The 27,333-nt window shown below is 48.2% G+C and overlaps 1 protein-coding gene and 1 long non-coding RNA gene across 4 annotated transcripts in view; one reads left to right on the forward strand and one right to left on the reverse strand.

The window, feature by feature from the left end:
* Positions 1 to 3,076: 3,076 nt before the first annotated feature.
* LOC104661429 lies at positions 3,077 to 15,676 on the reverse strand. The gene is made up of 3 exons (XR_747850.2): positions 15,412 to 15,676; positions 3,582 to 3,634; positions 3,077 to 3,340 (listed from the first exon to the last, which is right to left on the reverse strand). It is a non-coding gene; the product is annotated as an uncharacterized LOC104661429 (long non-coding RNA).
* A 719-nt stretch (positions 15,677 to 16,395) lies between these two features.
* Positions 16,396 to 27,333, forward strand: part of LARP4B (La ribonucleoprotein 4B) — a 125,035-nt gene continuing 114,097 nt past the window's right edge. For 2 of the 3 annotated variants that reach the window (XM_030938639.1, XM_030938642.1), the window contains exon 1: positions 16,400 to 16,680. The gene's annotated coding sequence lies outside the window, so the exon portion shown is untranslated. Of the gene's footprint in view, positions 16,681 to 27,333 lie in introns of all 3 variants that reach the window. The other variant, XM_030938641.1, reaches the window with a different exon arrangement.

Here is a 27,333-nt window from a genome sequence, read left to right on the forward strand (position 1 = left end):
ACTTTTTGTATTTTTAGTAGAGACGGGGTTTCACCGTGTTAGCCAGGATGGTCTCGATCTCCTGACCTTGTGATCCGCCTGCCTCGGGCTCCCAAAGTGCTGGGATTACAGGTGTGAGCCACCATGCCCGGACCATGTCTTTTTTTTTTGAGACAGAGTCTCACTGTCACCCAAGCTGGAGGGCAGTGGTGTGATCTTGGCTCACTGCAACCTCTGCCTCCTGGGTTCAAGTGATTCTCATGCCTCAGCCTCTCGAATAGCTGGGATTACAGGTGCCTGCCATAACACCCAGCTAATTTTTGTATTTTTAGTAGAGACGAGGTTTCATCATGTTGGCCAGGCTGGTCTCAAACTCCTGACCTCAAGTGATCCACCTGCCTCGACCTCCCAGAGAGCTGAGATTACAGGGGTGAGCCACTATGCCCAGCCTTAAAAATTTCTTTAAATTATTTTTAAAATATGTTTATAAAATATGAATTATAAACATGGTTACAATCTATGCTTATATTTTTTGTAACATGTAAAAAATTGGAAACATTTTAAAATCCACAAACACAAGTATCGACAAACACTTCTTGAATTCCAAATTGCTAACATGTTAAAGGCTATCAGCAATTTACTGGTCACTAATTGTAAGTAGGACTTGGACTGTAATGCATTCCTGAGATTCACAGTGTTAGAGAATCAGCCTTTAGACGCTGACTTGAACCAACCATTTAGGGACTGGATTTAATTAGAAATCAAAGAACACCAGAAACAGAAACTGGAACTTAGGGCCAGGATTTCAAGATGGGAAACCGGAACTCAAAGCTGAAGGCAGCAGGAAAAGTGAGTCATAGGCAGACACCAGGGCAGGGCGGGGGCAACGCCCAGACACACGTGGGGCTGAGAGCTGATGCCCACAGCCGGAGTTTGCCCTGGCACTGGCGCTGGCAGGAAAGGAGTGCTGTTTCCCCAACGCTGGCTGAGTGGCAGGCATGTAGGCTATGCTGTTTCTTCACACCTATAGCAGCATTGCAACCACGTAGATGGGGAAGCAGAGACTTGGGGGTGACAGGGCAGGGGCGAGATGGGGGTTGAGATGCAAACCCAAATCTGCCAGCTCCAAGATCCCCCCTCCAACCTCTTCTAAGAGCCATACCCCAGGCTGATGATGTTGTGTGAAGATGTCCAGGTTCTCCTTGTGGTGAAAACCAACTGACTACCTTTCCAGGAAACAGGTCTCACTAGCCAGGCCTTGAATTCAATTGTCTTTAATTGTCTTTAATAGGAATATTTCGACTTCCCCACCTACAATGTAGGTAACTGTTGATACAAACGTTGCCACTGTTTGGAGGTTGGTAGCAGGTGAATGTTGAAGTTTTAGTCCTCAGCTACATGGTGACAAGTGTGTAAATAATTCGTGCAGCCAATGTTCAGTACTTTATCGAGAATTCTAAAGAAACAGACAAGTGTGACCTCAAAATCCAATGTGTCTCTGGTTCATTTCTTCCTAATTCCCTTTGTTATGCACCAGTAAGCCCTCTTTTTCTCTTTGAATCATGCTATTCATGTTCTTCCATATTTCCTGCAGCCCTGTAGGGCGGAGGCTGCAGCGAGCTTCTATGGTGCCTGTATCAGGTGCTGGGATAAAGCAGCGGCTCTGATGTTGTGGGGCTTTTGCGGACACCACCAAGAAAGCTGCAAAGTAGACATAATTACCCTGGAAATGCCGCTGCGCTCCCTGGCCCTCCCAACCTGGGTCCTCCCACACCTTCCCTCCACTCCATCGCCCTCACCGCCCACTGCTTCCTTCACAGCCTTGTTTTTTTGTTTTTTTTTTCGTTTTGTTTTGTTTTTTTGAGACGGAGTCTCGCTCTGTCGCCCAGGCTGGAGTGCTGTGGCCGGATCTCGGCTCACTGCAAGCTCCGCCTCCCAGGTTCCCATCATTCTCCTGCCTCAGCCTCCCGAGTAGCTGGGGCTACAGGCGCCCGCCACGTCGCCCGGCTAGTTTTTTGTATTGTTTAGTAGACACGGGGTTTCACCGTGTTAGCCAGGATGGTCTCGATCTCCTGACCTCGTGATCCACCCGTCTCGGCCTCCCAAAGTGCTGGGATTACAGGCTTGAGCCACCGCGCCCGGCCAACAGCCTTGTTTTAAAAATACTTTATAATGTCAATCTTAGCTCACCCAGTCACCTCTTGGAAAAAGAATTCAACAGAAATCACAACCATTCAGAATAGAGGCCAAAAACTGGCCCCATGTGGTGGCACATGCCTGTGGTCCCAGCTACTCAAAAGGATGAGGTGGGAGGATCATCTGGGCCCAGGAGGTTGAGGCTGCAGTGAGCCATGATCGCACCACTGCACTCCCACCTGGGTGACAGAGTGAGGCCCTGTCTCGAAAAGACAAAATGAAACAAAACAAAACAAACCCTGGCCCCAGGTCATCCTCCTGCTATGTTCAAATGCTTGCTGTCCTGTGAAGAGGCTCCACACGCATCCCACAGACTGATGGCAGTGACAGGAGGAGGGAGGCTGGTGAAGTCCCAGAATAACACACAGCAGGCAAAGTGCCCATCTGTGGTTTCAGAAAGGACTTGTGAGGCCAGGTGCGGTGGCTCATGCCTGTAATCCCAGCACTTTGGGAGGCTGAGGTAGGCAGATCACCTGAGGTCAGGAGTTCAAGACCAGCCCGCACAACATGATGAAATCCTGTTTCTACTAAAAATACAAAAATCATCCAGAGGTGGTGGTGTGTGCCTGTAATCCCAGCTACTTGGGAGGCCGAGGGAGGGGAATCTCTTGAACCCAGGAGGTGGAGGCTGCAGTGAGCCGAGACCATGCCAGTGCACTCCAACCTGGGTGACAGAGTGAGACTGTCTCAAAAAAAAAAGAAGACAGCTTGGGCTGTGATCATCTGAAAGCTCAAGTGGGGCTGGAGGGTCCACTTCCAAGAGGCCTCCTTGGCTGTGCGCTCCTCTCCATGTAGGCCTCTCGCAGGGGTGCAGGGAGGCCTAAGACATGTCAGCTGGCTCCCCTCAAAGTGAGATTTCCAGGAGAGGGAAGTTCTTTTCTTATCTCATGGAATCACAAAATTATCAGAATTTTCCGTGTTTATTATGATCTTCCTGCATGGGTTCCCCATTGATTCAGAGCTAAATATGAGTGACATTCCCAGCATGGGACTGTGGGTGGGTGTGGGGGAACGCACATCCAAACCATGTCAGTGGCAAATCAGTATTCTTCTTTTTAAAAGTGAGATATGTTAACTCATCGTGTGGTACACTTTGCAGAGGCTGCTCCATTGGAAACAGAACTGATTTCCAGGACAGAGGTTCTTCTGGTCTTTGGGCTTGAGTCTATGCAAATAGGACATTTGTAAAAGAAGATCCTGGTTAAAATACATTACTCTAGGGAAATGCATCTGACTCCAGAGAGAAAACTTGGTGGGGAGGAGGAACATGGAATTTGATACTGGAACCAGTGAGGGGTTGGGTTCCTGGGAAGGTCACACAATCAGGCAGCTTCAGTCCCTTCTCTGCCCTCATCTCCCTGTTCCCTACGACACCCCCCATACTCCTTGACAGAATTATTTCTCACCTCTTCCATTCCTGAGCTGTCTCCATCATGAACTTCTTGTAATAAATCTAGATCTAAACAGGCAAGGGAAAAATAGAAATAGCTAACAAACATGAAAATGTGCTCAAATGCCCTTCTTAACACAGGGAATATAAATTAAGGCAAAAATAGATACTTTGGGGAATTTCAAACAGTGGAGAATGTGATTAGAATGTCTCTGAACAGTGGCACCTCAAAATTTCAACCAATGTATACTTCTCTACGTATAGTTCAAGATATACATAATTCAGATTTAAAAACAAAATGTACTGAGCCATGCATGCTAGTTTGAGCCTATTATCCCAGGTACTTAGGAGGCTGAGGTGGGAGGATCGCTTGAGCCCAGGAGTTAGAGGCTGCAGGGAGCTATGATCACACCACTGCACTCCAGTCTAGGTGATAGGCTGAGGCCCTGTCTCAAAAAAAAAAAAAAAAAAGACAAATAACTAAATGACTGAAACAACAATACAGCACAACAAAAGCATTGCTCTTGTGGTAAACAGACCACGGAACACCAGATCACCAGAGCACCAGGTGGAACTGCAATCGCTTAAAAAACAAATATCAGGTCGGGCGCAGTGGCTCACACCTGTAATCCCAGGACTTGGGAGGCCGAGGCAGGCGGATCACTTGAGGTTAGGAGTTCAAGACCAGACTGGCCAACATGTGGAGACCCCCCTCTCTACCGAAAATACAAAAATTAGCCAGGCGTGGTGGCAGGAACCTATAATCTCAGCTACTCAGGAGGCTGAGGAAGGAGAATCGCTTGAACCTGGGAGCAGAGGTTGCAGTGAGCCGAGATCATGCCACTGCACTCCAGCCTGGACGACAAGAGCAAAACTCCATCTCAAAAAAAAAAAAAAAATCAAAACAAACAAACAAACCAAAAAAACAAAGTAAGATCATGGGGAATCGGGACTCTCCCTGATTAGCTGGTCTTAAATGGGGGTTGGAGAAGGACTTCCATGAACACAACAGGTGACAGCTCTGAAGAGGAGGAAGAGCAGGCTGAGTCCCTGGCACCTGCACGTGTGAGTGGGCAGCGAAGTGGACACAAGTGGACACTGGCAATGTCCATCCTCCTCTAAGCACCTGCCTCAAGCATTTTTACAGACCCCATCATTTCTCCACCCTACCAGCCCACCCTCATCTTCAGCAAACAACCTGACCTCCTCATCCACAAAGCTGAAGTCCAGGGCTCTGAGCTCCTGTAAGTCTTAGAGGAAGTGGGTCCCATGTCCTGGCCAACACTCACCTCTCCGGCTGAGCCTGTGATTTTGCCAAATCAAGATTTTAAGTTCCAGCTTTCCACTCAACATTCTCTGCAGCGTTTAGGTCAACCTCTGCTTGTCACCTGAATACGGTATGCTTCTATGTGAAGCATCTTTTCAAAGTCTCGAAATGGCCTCCCGGACACAGTCTGGCGTTGACGGGCCACCCCAGGATGAGCCTAGCTCACACCTCTCCTAGGCTGTCCCGGGCTCCTGCCACTTCTCCCGTCATGCCTTCTGGCCCAGATGGTTCCGTTTTGTCTCTTTCTTATGTACCCCACAAATGCCCATGCTGTTTTTCTGTTTCAAAAACTTTCTTTCCATTGAGGGAAACCTGTCAGTCCTTGTTACTCTAATGCTGCTGGGCTCTTCATGCCCACTTCAGATACTGGGGCCTCCTCTGGACAGGTGCCCTGCCCTCACCCCCCGCCACATCCCTGGCCCCCCAGGCCCCGCACACACACACACCAGACCCTGGTCAGGTGCCCCACGCGCGTGGGCACACCTCCCCACACCCCCAGGCAGGGCAGGTGCCTTACACACACACACCCGGCCTCTGGGCAGGTGCACACACCTGGTCCTCCATTCCTTGTGCTCCTTCATCACAGCCCCTGCTGCACTGCCGATGAGCCTGGGTTCATGTGTTGTTTTAGCTCCTGCTTCATCGCATGCTCTGAAGACTGAAACTTTTCCTTGGAGTTTGTATCCTCATCACCTTTCACAGTGACCAAATGGTCTCCCAAAGAGTTAAGATTACAGATGTGGGATGGGCGCGGTGGCTCACACCTGTAATCCCAGCACTTTGGGAGGCCGAGGTGGGAGGATCATGAGGTCAAGAGATTGAGACCATCCTGGCTAACACGGTGAAACCCCATCTCTACTAAAAATACAAAAATCAGCTGGGCGTAGTGGTGGGCACCTGTAGTCCTAGCTACTCGGGGGGCTGAGGCAGGAGAATCACTTGAACCTGGGAGGTGGAGGTTGCAGTGAGCTGAGATCATGCCACTGCACTCCAGCCTGGTGACAGAGTGAGATTCCGTCTCAAAAAAAAAAAAAAAAAAAGATGACAGACGTGAGCCACTGCACCCCACCACTCATTTCTTGAGTCAAGGCCAGGTGCAGTGGCCCACGCCTGTAATGCCAGCACTCTGGGAGGCTGAGGCAGGCTGATCACTTAACACCAGGCGTTCAGGACGAGCCTGGCTAACATGGCAAAACTCTGTTTCTGCTAAAAATACAAAACACCACTAGCGAGGCGTGGCGGCTCATGCCTGCAATCCCAGCACTTTGGGAGGCCAAGGTGGGAGGATCACTTGAGGTCAGGAGTTTGAGACCAGCCTGGCCAACATGGTGAAACCCCATCTCTGCTAAAAATACAAAAATTAAGGCCAGGTGCAGTGGCTCACACCTGTAATCCCACCACTTTGGGAGGCCGAGGCAGGCGGATTACCTGAGGTCAGGAGTTTGAGACCAGCTTGACCAATATGGAGAAACCCCGTCTCTACTAAAAATACAAAATTAGCCGGGCGTGGTGGCGCATGCCTGTAATCCCAGCTACTCAGGAGGCTGAGGCAAGAGAATCACTTGAACCCAGGATGCGGAGGCTGTGGTGAGCTGAGATCATGCCATGGCACTCCAGCCTGGGCAACAAGAGTGAAACTCTGACTCAAAAAAAAAAAAAAAAAAAAAGCCGGGCGTGGTGGCACATGCCAGTAATCCCAGCTAGTCGGGAGGCTGAGGCAACTCGAACCACTTGAACCTGGAGGTGGAGGTTGCAGTGAGCCGAGATCGCGTCACTGCACTCCAGCCTGGGTGACACCAGAGAGCCGAGATCGCACCACTGCGCTCCAGCCTGGTGACAGAGCAAGACTCTGTCTCAAAAAAAAAAAAAAAAAGTCAAGTCCCCAGAGATGTTGGATTAAAAACGATGTCCGCTTTGCCAATTCTCCAGGTGCTTATGAAGCCTGGTTCTCTGCCTCTTCCTGACACGTCCAGTTCCCAACTGGGGAGTCCTTCCCAAATCTCACGTCTCATCAACTCACTCCTCTTCTTTATGAGGGCGATGGCCAGGCAAGTCATCAAGGTGCAAGTGACGCCTTTCTCAGGCCTAGAAGATAATGTTATGCCTATGCGCAGACGGGCGCTAGGTAGGTTAAACCCCAGCAGATTGCTGCAAGAAATCACATGAATATAAGCTGCGGCCCTAGACATCTCAGGCCAGAGTGGTGTTAGTTACGAAGGAAACACACATCCAGCTTCAAGAAGCTGTTTCAGGGCAGCCTAGGTCTTCAACGTGGGTTTCTGCCAAGGCTGCAGCCCTGAAGAGTTATAAAGTACACCACAGCAAAGCTAGCTTCTCATCTCCCCAGAGAGGGTCTTTCCAAAACTCCATGTTCCTGCAGACCCTAAACCTCCTAAATGGCCTCACCCATGTGGTTCCTTCGTCCCTGGCTGCTCCCTCCTGTGCCATCTCCTCCCGACAAGCCTGCACCCTCCTCGTCTGAGCGGGACCCCTTATTCAACTCCACTGCAGCCTCCCTGGCTTCCCAGGCTGCGAGACTCAGAGCTCTTTCCTCCAGCCAGGAAGGGTGGAGTCCTCGCTGACTGCTTTTTGAGCCATACACCGTCATGGAATGTCTATGACAAATTAAAATCCTCCATCTCATTACTATGTTTTTATTGCCATAGGGAATTTAAAACATGCAAAAGCAGGGAGAAGAGTATCAGGAACCCCACCTGTATCCATCACACCCAGCTTCAACAATTTTCACCACACCAGCTTGTCCATTATTTCTCACCTGTCTCTACCAACTGCTTCCTCTTTAGATTATTTAGAAGAGGGCCGGGCACGGTGGCTCAAGCCTGTAATCCCAGCACTTTGGGAGGCCGAGACGGGCGGATCACGAGGTCAGGAGATCGAGTCCATCCTGGCTAACACGGTGAAACCCCGTCTCTACTAAAAAATACAAAAAACTAGCCGGGCGAGGTGGCGGGCGCCTGTAGTCCCAGCTACGTGGGAGGCTGAGGCAGGAGAATGGCGTGAACCCAGGAGGCGGAGCTTGCAGTGAGCTGAGATCTGGCCTCTGCACTCCAGCCTGGGTGACAGAGCGAGACTCTGTCTCAAAAAAAAAAAAAAAAAAAAAGATTATTTAGAAGAAAATCCTAAACATAATACCATGCCATTCATAAATAACTGCAGTAAGTGTCTCTACAAGGTAACTCTATTTTGAAGAATTACAAGTTTACAGACAAATTGCAGCCACTTATATATCCTACCCCTGGATTTACCAATTAAGGTTTTGTCATGTTCTGTGTGTGTGTGTGTGTGTGTGTGTGTGAGAGAGAGAGAGAGATGTATATATACACACATATATACAGACATACACATTCATATGTGTGTGTATATTTCACTAAACTTTTTGAGAGAAACTTGAAGGTATCTTAACCCCTCACCCCTAAATAATTCATTGCTATCTCCTAAGATCAAAGACATTCTCTTACATAGACATAAAACAATGAGCCAATTCGGCTGGGCGCGGTGGCTCACACCTGTAATCCCAGCACTTTGGGAGGCCGAGGCAGGTGGATCACGAGGTCAGGAGATCGAGACTATCCTGGCTAACACGGTGAAACCCCGTCTCTACTAAAAATACAAAAATTAGCTGGGTGTGGTGGGAGGCGTCTGTAGTCCCAGCTACTCGGGAGGCTGAGGCAGGAGAATGGCATGAACCCTGGAGACAGAGCTTGTAGTGAGCCCAGATCATGCTACTGCACTCCAGCCTGGGCGACAGAGCGAGACTCCATCTCAAAAAAAAAAAAAAAAAAAAAAAAAAAAGAACCAATTCAAGAAACCTAGCCTTGGTTAGAAGACTGATACACAGTCCATACTCAAATCCCAAACTGACCGTAGTGGCTCACACCTGTAATCCCAGCACTTTGGGAGGCTGAGGCAGGCAGATCACTTGAGTCCAGGAGTTCAAGACTAGCCTGGACAACATGAAGAAACCCTGTCTACTAAAAATACAAAAGTTAGCCAGGCATGGTGGTGCGGGCCTGTAGTCCCAGCTACTCAGGAGGCTGAGGCATGAGAATCGCTTGAGCCCAGGAGGTGGAGGTTGCAGTGAGCCGAGATCGCGCACTACTGCACTCCAGCCTGGGAGACAGAGCAAGAAGACTCCGTCTCAAAATAAATGAATAAATAAATAAAATAAAATAAAATCCAGTAATATTAATCACAGCAAATGTTTACTCTGACCTCGGAGCTAATCTAGGATGGCCCATGTCGTGCTTGAGTTCTCTCCTTAGTCTCCTATAATTTGGAAAACTTCCTCAAGTGTTCATTGTCTTTTATGACCTTGGCATTTTTAAAGATTATGGGCCATTTGTTTCGCAGAATGTCCTTCAATTTCAGTTTGTCTGATTGTTCCTCATGATAAGTTTGTGAATTTTTTTCTTTTTCTCGCTCTGTCACCCAGGCTGGAGTGCAGTTGCACAATCTTGGCTCACTGCAGGCTCCGCCTCCCGGGTTCACGCCATTCTCCTGCCTCAGCCTCCTGAGTAGCTGGGACTACAGGCGCCCGCCACCTCACCCAGCTAATTTTTTCTATTTTTAGTAGAGATGGGGTTTCACCATGTTAGCCAGGATGGTCTCGATCTCCTGACCTCGTGATCAGCACACCTCAGCCTTCCAAAGTGCTGCTGGGATTACAGGCGTGAGCCACCGCGCCCGGCCGAATTTTAGCTGGAATACCATATAACTGAGGCAGACACATAGTGGTGGGGCGGAGGGGGGCAGGCCACCATTATTAGTTATGCTAACTTTGATTACTTGATTCAGATGGGGTCTAACATATTGGTTCACTGTAAAAATACTCCTTTCCCTTTGAAATTAATAAGCAACAAGCAATTAATAAGCTTTGAGGTGGTGTACATAATCTACATCCTTAACAGAATTTCACCCAATGATTTTAGCATTCATTTGTGATTCCTGCCAGAATTCTGGTGGTTACGAGATAGTCATTCTTAAAATAATTCTGGCCAGGTGCGGTGGCTCACATCTGTAATCCCAGCATTTTGGGAGGTCGAAGTAAGCGGACTGCTTCAGCCCAGGAGTTCGAGACCAGCCTGAGCAACATGAGGAAACCTCGTCTCTACAAAAAATGCAAAACTTAGCTGGGCATGGTGGTGCATGCCTGTAGTCCTAGCTACTTGGGAAACTGAAGTGGGAAGATCACTTGAGCCCAGGAGGTCAAGACGGCAGTGAGCTGGGATTGTGCCACTGCACTCCAGCGTGGGTGACGGAGCAAGACCCTGTCTCCAAAAATAAAAATAAAAAAATCTCTTCTTCATATATTAGTCAGCATTTTACTGTAAAGAAGAGCTTTCTTTTTTCCTTCCTCATTGCTACTATTTTTTACTAACCCACTCATGTATACTTCTCAGTATCTGTAAAAGGTCATGCGTTCTTTTATACTCAAAGTATTCAAATGTATTACCACCATTCTTCATTTTAATACTTCCACCTAATTTGCCTAGGTCAGTTCCTTATTGTGTTTCTATTTGAGTGGCTTTTGTGGCTGGAGATACTCCACAGCAAAACCTTCTAAGCGCTTCTCTTGTCTCATAGTAAATCTGGTTTTTTTTGAGACGGAGTTTCGCTCTTGTTGCCCAGGCTGGAGTGCAATGGCATGATCTCGCTCACAGCAACCTCCGCCTCCTGGGTTTAAGCAATTCTTCTGCCTCGGCCTCATGAGTAGCTGGGACAAGTACCTGCCACCATGCCCAGCTAATTTTTTTGTATTTTTATTAGAGATAGGGGTTTCACCATGTTGGCCAGGCTGGTCTCGAACTCCTGATGTCAGATGATCCACCCGCCTTGGCCTCCCAACATGCTAGGATTACAGGTTTGAGCTATCACGTCTGGCCTGCCTCATAGTAAGTCTTGACTCACTGTCTCCTTCTTCCCACCTGTGCTCCTTCTCATGGATGCTGTGTCTCTGGCCCTGGCTTAGCATCGTTTTCTGGTTCCTTCTTAAGTTGGCTTGGACTCCACTTCTGAGCCACCTACGCGCTCCACACAGCCTCACCCCACCCTCCATCCCTCACCTCACCCTCCATTCCTCATCTCACCCTCCACCCCTCACCTCACCCTCCATCCCTCATCCTTACCCTCCATCCCTCACCTCACCCTCCATCCCTCATCCTTACCCTCCACCCCTCACCTCACCCTCCATCCCTCACCCTCCATCCCTCATCCTCACCCTCCACCCCTCACCTCACCCTCCACCCCTCACCTCACCCTCCATCCCTCACCTCACCCTCCATCCCTCACCCTCACCCTCCATCTCTCATCCTTACCCTCCATCCCTCACCCTCACCCTCCATCTCTCATCCTTACCCTCCATCCCTCACCCTCACCCTCCATCTCTCATCCTCACCCTCCATCCCTCACCCTCACCCTCCATCCCTCACCCTCACCCTCCATCCCTCACCTCACCCTCCATCCCTCACCCTCACCCTCCATCCCTCACCCTCACCCTCCACCCCTCACCCTCCATCCCTCACCCTCACCCTCCATCCCTCACCCTCACCCTCCACTCCTCATCTCACCCTCCACCCCTCACCCTCACCCTCCATCCCTCATCCTCACCCTCCATCCCTCACCCTCACCCTCCATCCCTCACCCTCACCCTCCATCCCTCACCCTCACCCTCCATCCCTCACCCTCACCCTCCATTCCTCATCTCACCCTCCACCCCTCACCCTCACCCTCCATTCCTCATCCTCACCCTCCACTCCTCATCTCACCCTCCACCCCTCACCCTCACCCTCCACCCCTCACCCTCACCCTCCACCCCTCACCCTCACCCTCCATCTCTCACCCTCACCCTCCATCCCTCATCCTCACCCTCCATCCCTCTTCTCACCTTCCATCCCTCATCCTCAACCTCCACCCCTCCCCTCCCCCTCCCCCTTCATCCCTCCCCCTCCCCCTCCATCCCTCACCCTCCATCCCTGGTTACCTGCTTCTCATCTATGATGCTGCCCTGGTCATTGCAGCATTAGCAGTCCCTGAGACTGAGTAGCTACTCAGTGAATATTTGTTTAATCAATGGGCAAAAGAATAGTCCTAAGCCATTAGAAATAAATTTTTGAGCAGTGTGGCTACACAATGGAGAAGTAGTGTTTATTCTTTCACAGAAAATGCTTGGGGATAAAAGAAAATGTCCACCTGTAATCCCAGCATTTTTGGGAAGCCAAGGAGGGTAGATCACTTGAGGTCAGGAGTTCGAGACCAGCCTGACCAACATGGTAAAACCCTGTCTCTAACTAAAAAAAAACCAAAAAAAAAAAAAAAAAGAAAACAAAAATTAGCCCAGTGTCATGGTGTATCCCTGTAATCCCACCTACTCGGGAGGCTGAGGCAGGAGAATCACTTGAACTCGGTAGGTGCAGGCTGCAGTGAGCCAAGATTACGCCATAGCACTCCAGCCTGGACGACAGAGGGAGACACCCCCCCCCCCCCCCCCGCCGAGACAAAGAAAAGAATGTTCTCAGATACCAGCTGAAATGTAGGCCTTTGCTAGAGAAAGACACTTGCTGTATTTGTTCGGTAGAGATTTTGTCCCAAGATCACTGCCATCGCGGCCTCTGCCCTTGGGGCCTGACCATTTCTTTGGGATGACAGTAGTGTCAGCTGAAAATTGTATGATGTGAAGAAGCTCAACAGAGCTACAAACAGAGTGCTAACAATAGGGCCCAGAAGGAAAACCAACTGCCTAAAAGACTTTAATGGTTGACATTTGGGCTGTGACTTGAAAAATAAGCGAGATTCTCCCAGTAGACATTGAAGTAGAAGAAGCACATTTGAGGCCAGGGGACTCACACTCATTAGGACCCAAGTGCTCAGGCTCCAAAAGAATGCCGCCCTCGACTTCCAGAGCAGCAGAGCGTCTGGAGCTGAGGCACCTCTCCATTTCTTTGTATAGGACTGTCCACACTATGAACTGTGGACTTACCTGTCAACTGTGCAGTCTGGAGTGTAAAGTCTGTATTTTATTCAAGTGTAGTCTATGAACTCCCTCAGTACCTTTAAAAATGCTCGGAAAATGAGTGTGATTGCAAGGTAAGGGTGTCTTACGATAAGGCAGGAAAGGAAACATAAGGGACTGGGCTGAAGACAGGCTGGGACTAGCGTGTCCAGGGTCTTCCTTCTGCAGGAGAAATTGGACTTTATCCTCCTGGGCAGGCAACAGGGAGCCGGTGAAGGTCGCATTGCAGGAGGATGGTGATGAGGCTTTTTAAGGAAACGTGTGTTGGCACTGTGAGTAATGGACTGTAGCAGAGACCAACTGCGATGCTACTGAAACAAACCAGGTGAGCGGTAACGACAGGCAAAACCACTGGGCGGAGGGGGAGAAGGAAAGAGCTTTTAGGTAGGATTGACAGAATCTGTAACCGCTTGACATGGGAAATGAGGGAGATCTGACCATGGTTTGAGAAATTTATGCTAAAGTTTTTAAAAATTGATCTTGTCTAAGTAGGAATGCCATGAAAATGTATTTCATGTTATAACCTCACATCTCAAGGTGAAAATGGATGTTTCTTCTCAAACACAGGTTTGAAAGAAAGAAGACCATGAGGGAACAAAAGGCCTAGTTTTGATTGTTGAAAAGGATTACACAATACGAAGAGAAAATAAGAGATTTAATTCTTTTAGTTTCAGTTTTTTTCTTTTTCTTTTTTTGAGACAGGCTCTTGCTGTGTCACCCAGGTTGCAGTGCAGTGGCACAATCACAGCTTACTGCAGCCTCCACCTCAAGCGATCCTCCCACCTCAGCCTCCCGAGTAGCTTGAACCACTGCCCTGCACCACCATGCCTGGCTAATTTTTTATATATATATATATATTTTTTTTTTTTTTTTTTTGTTTTGAGACGGAGTCTCGCTCTGTCGCCCAGGCTGGAGTGCAGTGGCCGGATCTCAGCTCACTGCAAGCTCCGCCTCCCGGGTTTACGCCATTCTCCTGCCTCAGCCTCCCGAGTAGCTGGGACTACAGGCGCCGCCACCTCGCCCGGCTAGTTTTTTGTAGTTTTTAGTAGAGACAGGGTTTCACCATGTTCGCCAGGATGGTCTCGATCTCCTGACCTCGTGATCTGCCCGTCTCGGCCTCCCAAAGTGCTGGGATTACAGGCTTGAGCCACCGCGCCCGGCCTATAATTTTTTTTTAAGAAATGGGACTTCGACATATTGCCCAGGCTGGTCTTAAACTCTTGGCCTTGGGCAATCTGCCCACCTTGGCCTCCTAAATTGCTGGGGTTACAGGTATGAGCCACTGAACCCATCCCATTACTTTCTTTTGTAATAGATAAGACATACATGTCTGCTGGAATGTAGACATAGACAAAAAAGATAGAAGTTTAACCTACCAGCCGGAAACGGTGGCTCATGCCTGTAATCCCAGCACTTTGGGAGGCCGAGGCAGGCGGATCACAAGGTCAGGAGATCAAGACCATCCGGGTTAACACGGTGAAACCCCATCTCTACTAAAAATACAAAAATTCAGCCGGGCGTGGTGGCACGTGGCTGTAGTCCCAGCTACTCGGGAGGCTGAGGCAGGAGAATTGCTTGAACCCAGGAGGCAGAGATTGCAGTGAGCTGAGATTGTGCCACTGCACTCCAGCCTGGGTGACAGAGGGAGAGTCAGTCTCAAAAAAAAAAAAAAAAAAAGTTTAACCTACCAATTTTGGGGCAGATTTCCTAGACTTACACCACATCAATGGGCCTAGCAATGTTAGGAGCCAAAAGCAAGAGTAAACTCCTGCAGGTTATCCGTGGAGGTAAAGCGACCAGGTACCTAAGCAAGGACACTATGGCCTACTGGGCAGGGCACGTTGTCCAGGTAAGCAAGTTTTCTGAAATATGTACATGCTTTTAATATTAAAGAAAATCTGTCTTATGTGGTTAAATGTTCTTTAAAAACATTGCTATGAATATAATTATTTAACTTGCAAATTCCCTTAAAGCTAGGATGCAACAAGGTTTCACAAAGGAGGCAACCAACCTTGATGTCAATAAAGTCTATCCACTATGGGAAGTCGGAGAGGCTTTCTTCCAAAATGTGGAACTGTCAGCATTTGAACACTGAGTAGGAAAAATTAAAGTCTATCCACTATGGGAAGTCGGAGAGGCTTTCTTCCAAAATGTGGAATTGTCAGCATTTGAACACTGAGTAGGAAAAATTATAAGCACAGGCTGGGTACAGTGGCTCCCATCTGTAATCCTAGATTTTTAGGGCCCAGGACTGCACTCCAAGCTCAGAGTGCAGACCTGCATAGAGCAAGACCCTGTATCAAAAACCAAAATTAAAGAAGCAGTTGTAAGCACAGGTACACGGTTAACCATGAATATGGTATCCCTGAAAAGCCTTTTTTAATGGGGGAACAAACCTAAAATTTTTAATAATTGATATATGTGTATATGTAGCCAATCAGAGCAAAAACCAGGAAATCAGGCAGCAAGCTTAAGGGAAATGCAACATACTTTGTTTGGTTTCCTTTTCTTCCATAAAATTGATCGGGGTAGGTAAAGCATACTGCTATAGTTCGGAGTCGTCACCATCCTCCAGGAAATGACAGGAGTGTGAACGCCTCCCTGAGCTACCAAGAGCATCTGACTCGTTCCAACGTGGGCCCGACCCCAGCGCCTCTGGGAAACGTGGTGCCGGGGCCTTGGTCCCGGGTGTGGGTTGGTGGTTCGGGGCAGGGCCGGGGCCTTGATCCCAGGTGTAGGCTTGGGGATTCCGGGACTGAACCCAGGCCTTGGTTACGAGTGTGGGGCGGGGGTTCGGGGGAGGGCCAGGGCCTTGATCCCAGATGTGGGGTTGGGAGTTCGGGGCAGGGCCGGGGCCTGGGTCCCGGGTGTGGGGTGGGGAGTTCGGGGCAGGGCTGGGAACTTGATCCCAGGTGTGGGGTGGGAGTTTGGGGAAGCGCCGGGGCCTGGGTCCCGGGTGTGGGATGGGGCGTTCGGGGCAGGGCCGGGGCCTGGGTCCCGGGGGTGGGGTTCGGGGCAGAGTCCAGGTCTGGGTCCAGGGTCTGGGGACGGGCCAGGGCTGGGTCGCTGTCCGTCCTGGGCGGCGGAGAGGGGTCTTTAAGGGGCGCACGCGGTGCGGACCACCAGGGCCCAGCCCTCCGGAAGTCAGGGCCCGAACGGCTCCGCAGCGTCAGGCGCTCTGGTGGCGCCCGGTACGGCGGACGGGGCGGAACGCGCGGCGTGCGCGGGGCGGGGCGATGTGCGCGCACGCGCCAATCGCAAGGCCGCGAGCAGGGTGTACGCGCGGAGAGGCCAAGAAGGCGGCGCGGCGGGCCGGGCATCGGGTGCGCCCAATCAGCTCGCCGCAACGCCATGACGTGAGGCTCTCCCGGGTGCTGAGCGCCAGTCCGCGGGACCGGCGGGTGAGTGCGAGAGGGCAGGGCGCGGGGCGCGGGTCCGCGCGGGGGCGGGACTTCCGCAGGGCCCCGGAAGTGGGAGCTGTGTGTTCTCATGCGAACGGGAAGGAGCGTTGGGGATCTGGAGTCCCGGGGTTGAGACATTTTCGGGCCCGAAAGGGGAAGAATCCGCCGCCGCCGCCGCCGCCGCCGCTAGCCCGCGCCCGCCCTCGCCCTCTCCCCTACCTCCGGCCCGGCCCGGCCGCGCCGCCTCTCCCTGCCGTCTCTCTCCTCGCCGTCCCCGCGTGTGGCGCGGCCGCCGGGCCCCGGGGCTAAGGCGAGGAGCCCGCGGGCGGCCGGTCGGGCGGGGCGGCGGCGCTGACAGGTGAGGCACCCTGGGTCGCGGCGGGCGGTCCCTCCCGGCCCAGCTCGGACCCGCGCCGCTTCGCCTGTCACTGCGCCGCCATCTTCCCGGAGGACGCGGCCGCGGCGGGCAGGGCCGGGCCTGGGCCGGTGCCGGGGCAGGGGAAGGCCGGGGCCGGGCTGAGGAGGACCGGGGCTGGGGCACGGGAAGGGCCGGGGCTGAGGAGGACTGGGGCCGGGGCCGGGGCCGGGGCCGGGGAAAGCCGGGGCTGAGGAGGGCCGGGGCCGGGGCAGGGAAAAACTGGGGCTGAGGAGGGCCCGGGCCGGGGCAGGGGAAGGCCGGGGCCAGGGTTGAGGAGGACCCGCTGAGGCGAGGCGGGAGTCGACGGAGCTGGGTGCTCCGAAGACCGGGCCAGGGTCAGGGCCGGGTCCGGGCCAAGGCCGGCGAGGACTGGGGTCGGGCAGGGCCTGGGCGGGGCCGGGGTCGCGGGCCGCGAGCGCCCCCAGGCCGGGCGGGCGCCGGCACCCGCAGTGCGGCGCCAGCCTCTCTGCTCGCCCCTCGGTTCCGCCGGAGCCCGGGTAGGCGGCCGTGCGGGTGCGGGGCGGGACGGGTCATCAGGGCATCGCATTCCTTTAGAACCAGGAAGTTGGGATCCTGTTGCTCGGTGTGTGTTTGGAATGCTCTTGTTTTCCTCTTGATAGACTTGAGCTGAGGTAGATCTGAAGGAGTTAAAAACAAAGTCGGATGTGAAGATTGCCGGTGTTGGTCTTGGGGCTGGGATACACGGGCGGCAGAGGAGCCGTCGGAAAGCTGCTGCACCTGCCTCTCAGGGTGCGCTTGGGAGCATTAAGAGTCATTCCGCCTCAGTGCCGTTGTGCATCGAAACTTCGTGCGAATGTCATCTTGTTTTTCCCCTTATTTTTATCTAAAACTGTCTTAAAACTTGGCTGAGATGAAACTTGAGAAAGCTCCCTGTAGAAAACTACCTCCTATCTGGCTTTCGTTTGATTCTCGAATAAGTGGATGCCCAATAACTTGTCTTAATAGTAAATTGGAAGTTTGAAGTTTTGAATAACTGAGAAAACAGGAAGGTTTTCCCTGACAGGGCAGTGGAGTTTGTCAGTATAAACAGTATGCGTGAGGCCTTTTTCTAGAGATAAGAGCAACTCCAAGGTGAACATTGAAGGAGACAAGTTATTTTCCCTTTCGAAAGTTTTTTTCTCTTAGTTTCAGTTGTTTGAATATTTAAATGCACTTGAAATAGGTGCTGAGTTGTAGTTTGTGAAGACCACAGTGGGGAAGAGTGGTGTCCTCTTTTTCCTTGGTGGTCAGGTGGTGTGTGCAGTGTGCAATTTCCATACTTCCCCAACCTGCCTGGCGCCCCTCATTACAGTCAGGGTAATTTACAGAAGTTGAAATGGTTGTGGCTTTTCAGTTTTTTCCCCTTGTATTTAATATGCTGAAAGGCAGTTTTGTAATCAAACCATATAAGAAATAGCTTAATAGAGGTTTGCTAAGTGAAATGCATTCCGCAAGGCATCAGATTAACAAGTTTATTATTTAACCATGAATTTAATTTATATACTTTACTTTGAAACTTGCATTGGTTAGAAATAAATTTTATGCTGTATTTTGAAAAGTTAGTGTGAGTTGAGTTGACTTGTTTACATGAAACAAAGGCATGGCTTATTCATTAGAAGTTACCCTCGTGTTGCCTGCATTTTCTCACCTGTAACAGGGACATGATAATATAATTTTCTTAGGACTGTTTTAACACAAACATGAAAATGTTGACTGTTTTTGCTATTTTTACTATTACTGATTTCCTCCCCCCAACCCCAATGGAGTCTTGCTCTGTCACCCAGGATGGAGTGCAGTGACACGATCTCAACTCACTGCAGCCTCCACCTCCTAGGTTTTCAAGTTATTCTCCTGCCTCAGCCTCCCGAGTAGCTGGGATTACAGGCACGTGCCACCCCACCCGGCTAATTTTTGTATTTTTAATAGAGACGGGGTTTCACCATGTTGCCCATGCTGGTCTCGAACTCCTGGCCTCAAGTGATCCACCTGCCTCAGCCTCTCAAAGAGTTGGGATTACAGGAGTGAGCCACTGCGCCCATCTTTTTGAATTTTTAAAATATTCTACTTTCTAGCTGTCAATTTATTAGCAGAAAGGTTTTTTTTTTTTTTTTTTTTTTTGATTGTTTACATGTATCTGGGCAGAGAAAACAGATTCTGAGCACAGAATGCGTATTTGGAGAAAGCAGTTCCACTATTTTTGAGTAGGAACCAGAGAGAAAAAAAGATAACATAGGTACAGTTCTGTAGAAGAGTAGCTGAAATTAAGGGGCAGCAAATTCAGGGAGAAATGTAATTTGATTTGATGTTCGGGAAGATTGCCCTGTTTAAAAGTGAGATTTAAAGAATTTATTGAATTTAATGCAATTTCTATAAGTAAGCACAAGTTTTGAGAAGTATATATTTAAGCTGTTTTTGTGAAGCAGTCTTCACATTATCTTAAAACGTAGTTCTAAAATACGTGCAGGCTGGGTGAGATGGCTCCTGCCTGTAATCCCAGCACTTTGGGTGGCCTACATGAGTTTAGGAGCCCAGGAGTTCACCAGCCTGGACAACAGAGAGAGACCTCATCTCTGCCAAACAAAAAATTAGCCAGGCATGGTGAGTCAAACCTGTAGACCCAGCTATTGGGGAAGCTGAAGTGGGAGGATCGCTTGGGCCTGGGAGGTTGAGGCTGCAGTGAGCCATGATCCTGCGACTGCACTCCATCCTGGACAACAGTGAGACCTTGTCTCCCCCCAGCCCCAAAACATGCAAATTGGGACATCAAATTGTTAATGGTGTTTACAATGAACAGTGCCTTCAGGTAGCTGCAGCTACTCTACATAGATTTGCAAGTTTTTGTAGTGATAGGCTGTGGTAGATGTTACCAGCCAAGGAGTGGCTGACAAACTCCTTTCACTGTTATTTCATTGTGATGTTAAAATTCATATTTTCCATCAAAATAATGGTAACTAGGATTATAATCTGGGTCTTCCAGTTTTAGTAACGTGTTGTTTATGTTATGGTCTTTTGAGGTTGTAAAAAAGCTATATAGATATGTTACCATCAATTCCGTTTGTTTTTATCCTAGTCTTAAAGGTACAAGTTGTTTTTTTTTTTTTCTTCTTTCCTGAGGCGGAGTTTCACTCTTGTCGCCCAAGCTGGAGTGCAATGGTGCGTTCTCATTCTCGGCTCACTGCAACCTCCGCCCCTCGGGTTCAAGTGATTCTCCTGCCTCAGCCTCCTGAGTAGCTGGGATTACAGGTGCCCGCCACCACACCTGTCTAGTTTTTTTTTTTTTGTATTTTTAGCAGAGATGGGGTTTCACCATGTTGGCCAGGCTGGTCTTGAACTCCTGACCTCAGGTGATCCGCCCACCTCAGCCTCCCAAAGTGCTGGGATTACAGGTGTGAGCCATGGCATCCGGCCAAAGGTACAAGTTTTAAATATGTTTTTGTCATGCATGCAGTACTCTTATAGATTCTGTCAGATTCAGGGATATTCTTTTCAGATTGATAAGTTACACAAAAATCTTGGAGTATATTCTTGTAATTTCTTATACAAAATTCTCAAAACAATCTTTTTCCAATGGGGAGAAAACATGAACGCTGAAGTTGTGTTTTTGAGAAATACCTTTTTAAAAACAGACACTGCTATAAGGGTTCGCTTGCTTATGCTTTTTTGTAGAACTTTATTGATGTAAAGAGTTCTCCTTTTTCTGTAAAAGCTTATTTTAGAGTACGAAGTAAATGAGGCACTCAGAGTTAACCTCATCAGGCCTGAGTTTAGTTCAGTTTAAACTTTTTGCTGTTATGCTTGTTGACACCTTTGTAACTACTCTGCTTCCAGAGTTATTTTGATTAGAAAAAGAATTCCTTTTTTAGAACGTGGAATTGTAAGGTAGAAAACTGCTAGGTTCTCAAAAGAAGGAAGATAAATTCCAACTTGAAAGTTCTTTCCCCTAACATTCTAATGCTTTGTTTTTCCTGTGTGTAAATGCCTTCCCTAGGAACAGGGAAGATTATTAACTCAGCTGTGTTTCCTTCCCTTCTCTTTCTCACTGCCACCCCCCACCCCATACCTTAATACCTTTTGTCCCTTCAATGCCTTTGTAAACTTGTCTTCTCACAGTTTTTCTGGTGAAGCTGTCATGGCTCCCATTTCAACCATAAAGGATATGCAGTTCAGTGATGCTGCTGGTTTTACATCTTCTTTCCCATCAGCCCCATTGCCCCGGTTAGGAGACCTAGACCATGGAGTATGTTGTAATATTGAAAGTTTTTCATGTTTAACACAATTTTTTTTTTTTTTTTTGAGACTGAGTCTTGTTCTGTTGCCCAGGCTGGAGTGCACTGGCATGATCACGGCTCACTGCAAACTCTGCCTCCCTGGTTTAAGGGATTCCCCTGCCTCAGCCTCCTGAGTAGCTGGGACTACATACAGGTGCGTGCCACCACGCTTGGCTAATTTTTTTATTTTTAATACAAATAGGGTTTCACCATGTTGGCCAGGCTGGTCTTGAACTCCTGACCTCAAGTGACCCATCTGCCGTGGCCTCCCAGAGTGCTGGGATTACAGGTGTGAGCCAGTGCGCCTGGCCATGTTTGACACATATTTGAAAGTGTACCACTTAATATTTTAGGGTGAGCGTGATAATCATAGAGATGAGACTTGATCTTTGCTGAAAATGTTCTTTATGAAGTCTGATGTGCATGAATTTGCCTGATAAAATACTCTTGTATTTACACAAATTTTTTTTTTTTTTTTTTTTTTTTTTTTTAGACGGAGTCTCGCTCTGTCGCCCAGGCTGGAGTGCAGTGGCCGGATCTCAGCTCACTGCAAGCTCCGCCTCCCGGGTTTACGCCATTCTCCTGCCTCAGCCTCCCGAGTAGCTGGGACTACAGGCGCTGCCACCTAGCCCGGCTAGTTTTTTGTATTTTTTAGTAGAGACGGGGTTTCACCCTGTTAGCCAGGATGGTCTCGATCTCCTGACCTCGTGATCCGCCCGTCTCGGCCTCCCAAAGTGCTGGGATTACAGGCTTGAGCCACCGCGCCCGGCCGGCTGGCCTCTTTTCAGAAACTCATCAGGACTGCCCTAGGCCTCGCCCTGTGTGTGCTTCCACTTCTGCGTTTTCCTTCTCTGCCCTGCCCCACCTTTTAGTCAGGACCACACCTCCCTCTCTTACCTTGGTGTTGCAAATGTTGTAGCCATTGCTGTTGGTAGATTCTTTGCCTGAAATTGAATGTCCACCCCCTTTTAAAAAAATTTTTAAAATATTTACTTAGCTCCTTAACCCATCCTTAAAAAGATATTTTAGGATTCCTCCAGGCTGCTTTGCCTTAAGTTCTGAGGTTATGCTTCTCTGTTTCTGTAGCAACGTAAGAGTACCCTTGTGTTATTTAGCACATAATTAATGTAAGCTCCTTGTGAGTGAGATTCTCTTTTTATGCTTGTCAACTCTGCCCAGCCCAGGGCCTGGTAAACTGTAGATGTTTAATGAAATTAATTCAAGTAAAGAGATAAGAATGCTTAAAGCCATCTCCCACCTGTGTTCCAGAGAAATTGTTTGCTGATTGTATACTTGTACCTTTCTGTAAACAAATAGGAAAATCTTTACTCAAAAAGAATACATTAGAAAAGTTCTTACAGAGTATAAAAGCTATATTTACAAATTTTTAACTGACTTTTCATAGCTACGTACAGTATATAAAGTATTTTCAGATAGGGTAATTTAACCACATGACCTTTTAATTATACTGTTTCTCAGTCTTTAAAAATGTACCCTTTTGGCTGGGCGTTTTTTTGTTTGTTTGTTTGTTTGTTTTTGAGACGGAGTTTCACTCTCGTTGCCCAGGCTGGAGTGCAATGGCACGATCTCGGCTCACTGTAACCTCTGCCTCCCAGGCTCAAGCAGTTCTCATGCCTCAGCCTCCCTGGTAGCTGAGATTATAGGCATGTGCCACCACGCCCAGCTAATTCTGTATTTTTAGTAGGCGTGAGCCACCGCGCCTGGCACGGCTGGGCACTTTTGATTCATGCCTGTAATCCCAGCACTCTGGGAGGCCGAGGCAGGTGGATCACCTGAGGTTAGGAGTTCGAGACCACCCTGGCCAACATGGTGAAACCCCGTCTCTACTAAAAATACAAAAATTAGCCAGGCGTGGTGGTGTGTGCTCGTAATCCCAGCTATTTGGGAGGCTGAGGCGGGAGAATTGCTTGAACCCAGGAGGCAGATGTTGCAGTGACCTGAGATCACACGACTGCACTCCAGCCTGGGCGACAGAGTGAGGCTCTGTCTCAAAAAAAAAAAAAATAAATAAATAAAATAAACTCCCCCTTTTTGACAGCCATAGAATTTCTTACCTTTATTTTGCTTTAAAGTAAAAACATCATGTTAACCCAAAATAAAACAATTGCAATATTGAAAATGTATCTTTTAAACCTTAGTAGAGGTTTTTCCATTTTTAATTTTCTGTTAAGTCTTGCTACAGGGCCTGGAATAAAGGAGGGCCACTGAGAGGTAAGAAAAGGGTTGATTTTCTTCCTGTGGCAAGTGTTCTGACCCGTTGAACACTAGGGATGCAAAGATGAAAGGCAACAGGAGTTTTCTGTAAGGCCCGTCATCCAGCAGGAATAGGAAAGTGCATTGTTCTATGTAAAGCCTTAGAGACTGGCCTTTGGAAGTGACTGGCTCTCAGCTCCATGCTTCTTTGGATAGTCTGCTACAACAGTCATGTGTGTTAGGGTGTATCCTGCCCTGCACTCTCCATGTCTCCGCTCCTTGATGTATTATTCTTCATAGTATTTATGACACTATAACATGCCATATAATTTACTTATTTTATGTATGGCCCGTTTTCTCATACTTGAATGTAAACTCTAATGAGATCAAGATTTATATTTTGCTCCTCAGTATGAACCTAGGCCTTAGAACAATATCTGGTATGTAGCTTGCACTAAATAGTTGATGAGTAAATCCCAGTATCAACAACAGGGATAGATTGCCATCTCTTGGAGTTTGCTGTCCGTTGAGACAGGTGGACAATCACATAATCCAGTAGGAAAGTGCAGTGCACTAAGATCTGGCTTTGGAGGGAGGTATCAGGAGGCTTCCTTGAGGACATGATGGTGGCACTGAGATTGGAGGGATGGTGATGGAGTGAGAGGTCAGCAGAGAGAATTACCTGTGTAGTGCCCCAGGTGGGAAGGTGCAGAGTGCTTTGAAGGAACTAGTGTGAACAAGGCTGAAGGAAGAGAACACGACTGGGAAGCAGGTGGAGAGTTTTATTTTACAGAGCTTGGGAGGTCCCATATAGGTTGATTATTTTGCCCTTTATGCTAAGACCAGTGGGAAGCAGTTGAAGGGTTTTATATCATAGAATTGTCTTTTTAAAATGATTCTGCTTTGTAGAGAGTGGTGTGGAAGCAGGAAGTGGTCATATGGTGGGTGTTATTAAGCGGTAAAGTAGGGAACCTCTTTCTTCTTGTGTACACCTTCATACATCTTCATAGTTGAAAAGGCCAAGCCCCAGTCTAAATGAGACCAGCCAGCTTCCTTAAAATCCCTTTAATTTGTATTACATATAATCGTGTATGTTTAAAAATATTTTATTTATTTTTTTGAGACCGTTTGTGTCACCCAGGCTAGAGTCCGGTGGCATGCTCACAGCTCTCTGCAGCCTCGAGCTGGGCTTGAGCGATCTTGCCACCTCAGCCTCCCGAGTAGCTGGGACCCATGGGTGCATGTCACCACACCTGGCTAATTAAAAAAAAAATTTTTTTTTTTTGTAGAGGTGGCAGGTCTCGAATTCCTGGGTTCAAGCAGTCCCAGAGTGTTGGGCTTACAGATGTGAGCCATTGCACCTGGCTTAAAAATGCTTTAAAAATTGTTTAGAAAATACGTCTTAAATTTGCTAATATTTGCCAGTTGTTTAAAATATATTATTTCAGATAATTTCAAACTTATTAACATTCCTTTTTTAGGAATGTCTCTGAAAAATGAGAACATTTTGTTTTCACATTTCAGAGAGCTTTTTTTTTTTGTCAGTGCTCAAAATACAGAGATAAAAACCTAGTGATCAATTTGGTATAGATTTATAAATTGCTTCAGTGATTATTATCTGTTAACATGTTAAACATTCTCTTTTTAAAAATACCAAGTCCTTTAAAATTTTCTTTAAATGCTTCATGCTTTTCTGAACATTCTTTTTCTTTCTCTTTGTTGATTACATACTTGTATTTCATTGCTGAGGTTATCGTCTGTGTAATTTTTGCCTTATCAGTCAGAGAAAACCAGTAACCTTTGGGAGGCATGTACAGTTTTTTGTTTGTTTGTTTGTTTTACTGGGTCTGTAAAGAAGGAAAGTTTAGTCCGGTTGGGGAGCAGTCTCACTTCTTCCTGAGAAGTAATGCCAGGCTCTCTGTGGGAGGGGTCAGTGAATCACCTTTGCAAACGAAAAGACGCCGTAGTTGGTAGGATTCAAATCTGTGCTGGGAAACCCCAATGGATTTCCAGTTCATTGCGTTAACCATTCAGTCCTGACTTTAAAAGTAGACTTGAAGTCCCTTTGGGATATTACCTTCTAAAAATCTAGACATTTGAAAGGATGAAAGCATTGTCTCTTGTGCTTTTAGGGGGTTAAAAACATTCAAACCATTGATAGAACACTGGTTGGCATTTAGTGTTTCTTGAGTACTGTAAATATGGTAGCTTACTGTGAAAGTCTTTTTTGGTGAACTTCTGTTTGGCATGATTTGGTTTTTTTTTTTGAGGCAGAGTCTCTCTGTGTCACCCAGGCTGGAGTGCAGTGGCACAGTCTCCGCTCACTGGAAGCTCTGCCTCCTGGGTTCACGCCATTCTCCTGCCTCAGCCTCCTGAGTAGCTGGGACCGCAGGTGCCCGCCACCACACCCGGCTAATTTCTTTGTATTTTTAGTAGAGACGGGGTTTTACCATGTTAGCCAGGGTGGTCTCGATCTCCTGACCTCAAGTGATCTGCCTGCCTTGGCCTCCCAAAGTGCTGGGATTACAGGCGTGAGCCACTGCGCCCGGTCTGCCTGGCATGATTTTAAGTTCTATGTTCCATATTCCTCTGTGGTTGATATTCAAACCTCCAGTGATACTTGATATTTATTTATTTATTTATTTAAGAGATGAGGTCTCACTCTGTTGCCCAGGCTGCAGGAGTGGAGTGAATGGCATGACCATTGCTCACTGCAGCCTCCAATTTCTGAGCTCCAGTGATCCTCCTGGCTATTTAAATAATAATTTTTTGAGACATGAGGTCTTGCCATGTTACTCAGGCTGACCTCAATCTCCTGGCCTCAAGTGATCCTCCAACCTCAGCCTCCCAAGTTGCTGGGAATGTGAGTGTGAGCCCCTGTGCCTTGCTCCAGTGACAATTGTTACCAGGCTAGATTGCTAGTTCAGATTGCCTTTCAGTGGGTCACTTGGAGCAGGGATCGCTAACTCCCAGTCTGTGGACCCATAGCCGTCATGGCCTGTTAGGAACTGGGCTGTACAGCAGGAGGTGAGCAGCAGGGTGAGTGAGCAGCAAGCAGCAGGTGAGTGAGCAGCAGGGTGAGTGAGCATTACTGCCCGAGCTCACCTCCTCTCAGATGAACAGTTGACTAGATTCTCATAGGAGTGCAAATCCTGTTGTGCACTGCACATGCAAGGGATCTAGGTCGCATGCTCCTTATGAGAATCTAATGCCTGATGATCTGAGGTGGAGCAGTTTCATCCTGAAAGCATCCATCTCACCACCCCGCACCCCCTGACCCCTCCGCTCTGTCTGTGGAAAAATTGCCTTGCATGAAACCAGTCAGTCCCTGGTATCAAAAAAGGTTGGGTGCCGCTGACTTGGAGTACTGACTGTTGTGAAAATGAGTAACTGATGAATCAGCAGTAGTTACTTCTTCACACTGTCAGTGAAGACCAAAGAATGAATATGGGAAGCAGTATTACCAGTGTTGCTGTTTGTGCACATGACTTTCAGTTTTTCACAACTTTCCCATTTTTTTGTTTACACTGATGAATTGAATCTCTTCTGCTGAAATCATTATTCTTTAGGGCTCAGTAAGGAGAGTTAAACCTAAACCTGAAAGAACTGGAAGTGGGACGTAGAACTGCCAAATAAACTGTAGAAGCATTGAGGCACTTAAAAATCTCCATGACCTGGTGAAATTCCAGTGAAGAGTAAACTTTTGCAGTGTGCCTTGGGATTCTGAGTGACCACAAGTTTTATTATCTTCAGGCAGGCAAGGCCACACAGACTCTTGGCATACTATTTCCTATAAGTTCAGAATTTTGAAAGTGTGTTGGTCGTTGTGGTAGTCCCCCCCTCCGCCACCTCCCCCTGCCAACCTTATGGGAAAGAAAGAGGTGGTAGTTTTATTCTGTTATTGAGAATAGGTTTTTCATGAAATCACATGAAGTTACAGCTCAACATAAATAGCTAAAGATTAGATGTTTTCCCAAAATCATTATATGGCCACAAATTATATTAGATAATTATATGAGTAAGGCAAATAAATGCTGGATCATTAACTTCCAGTTTCTTTTTTCTTTTTTTTTTTTTTGGAGCTGGAGTTTCACTCTTGTTGCCCAGGCTG

Source organism: Rhinopithecus roxellana, chromosome 10 (genome assembly GCF_007565055.1).
Source record: "Rhinopithecus roxellana isolate Shanxi Qingling chromosome 10, ASM756505v1, whole genome shotgun sequence".
Lineage (NCBI taxonomy): Eukaryota > Metazoa > Chordata > Mammalia > Primates > Cercopithecidae > Rhinopithecus > Rhinopithecus roxellana.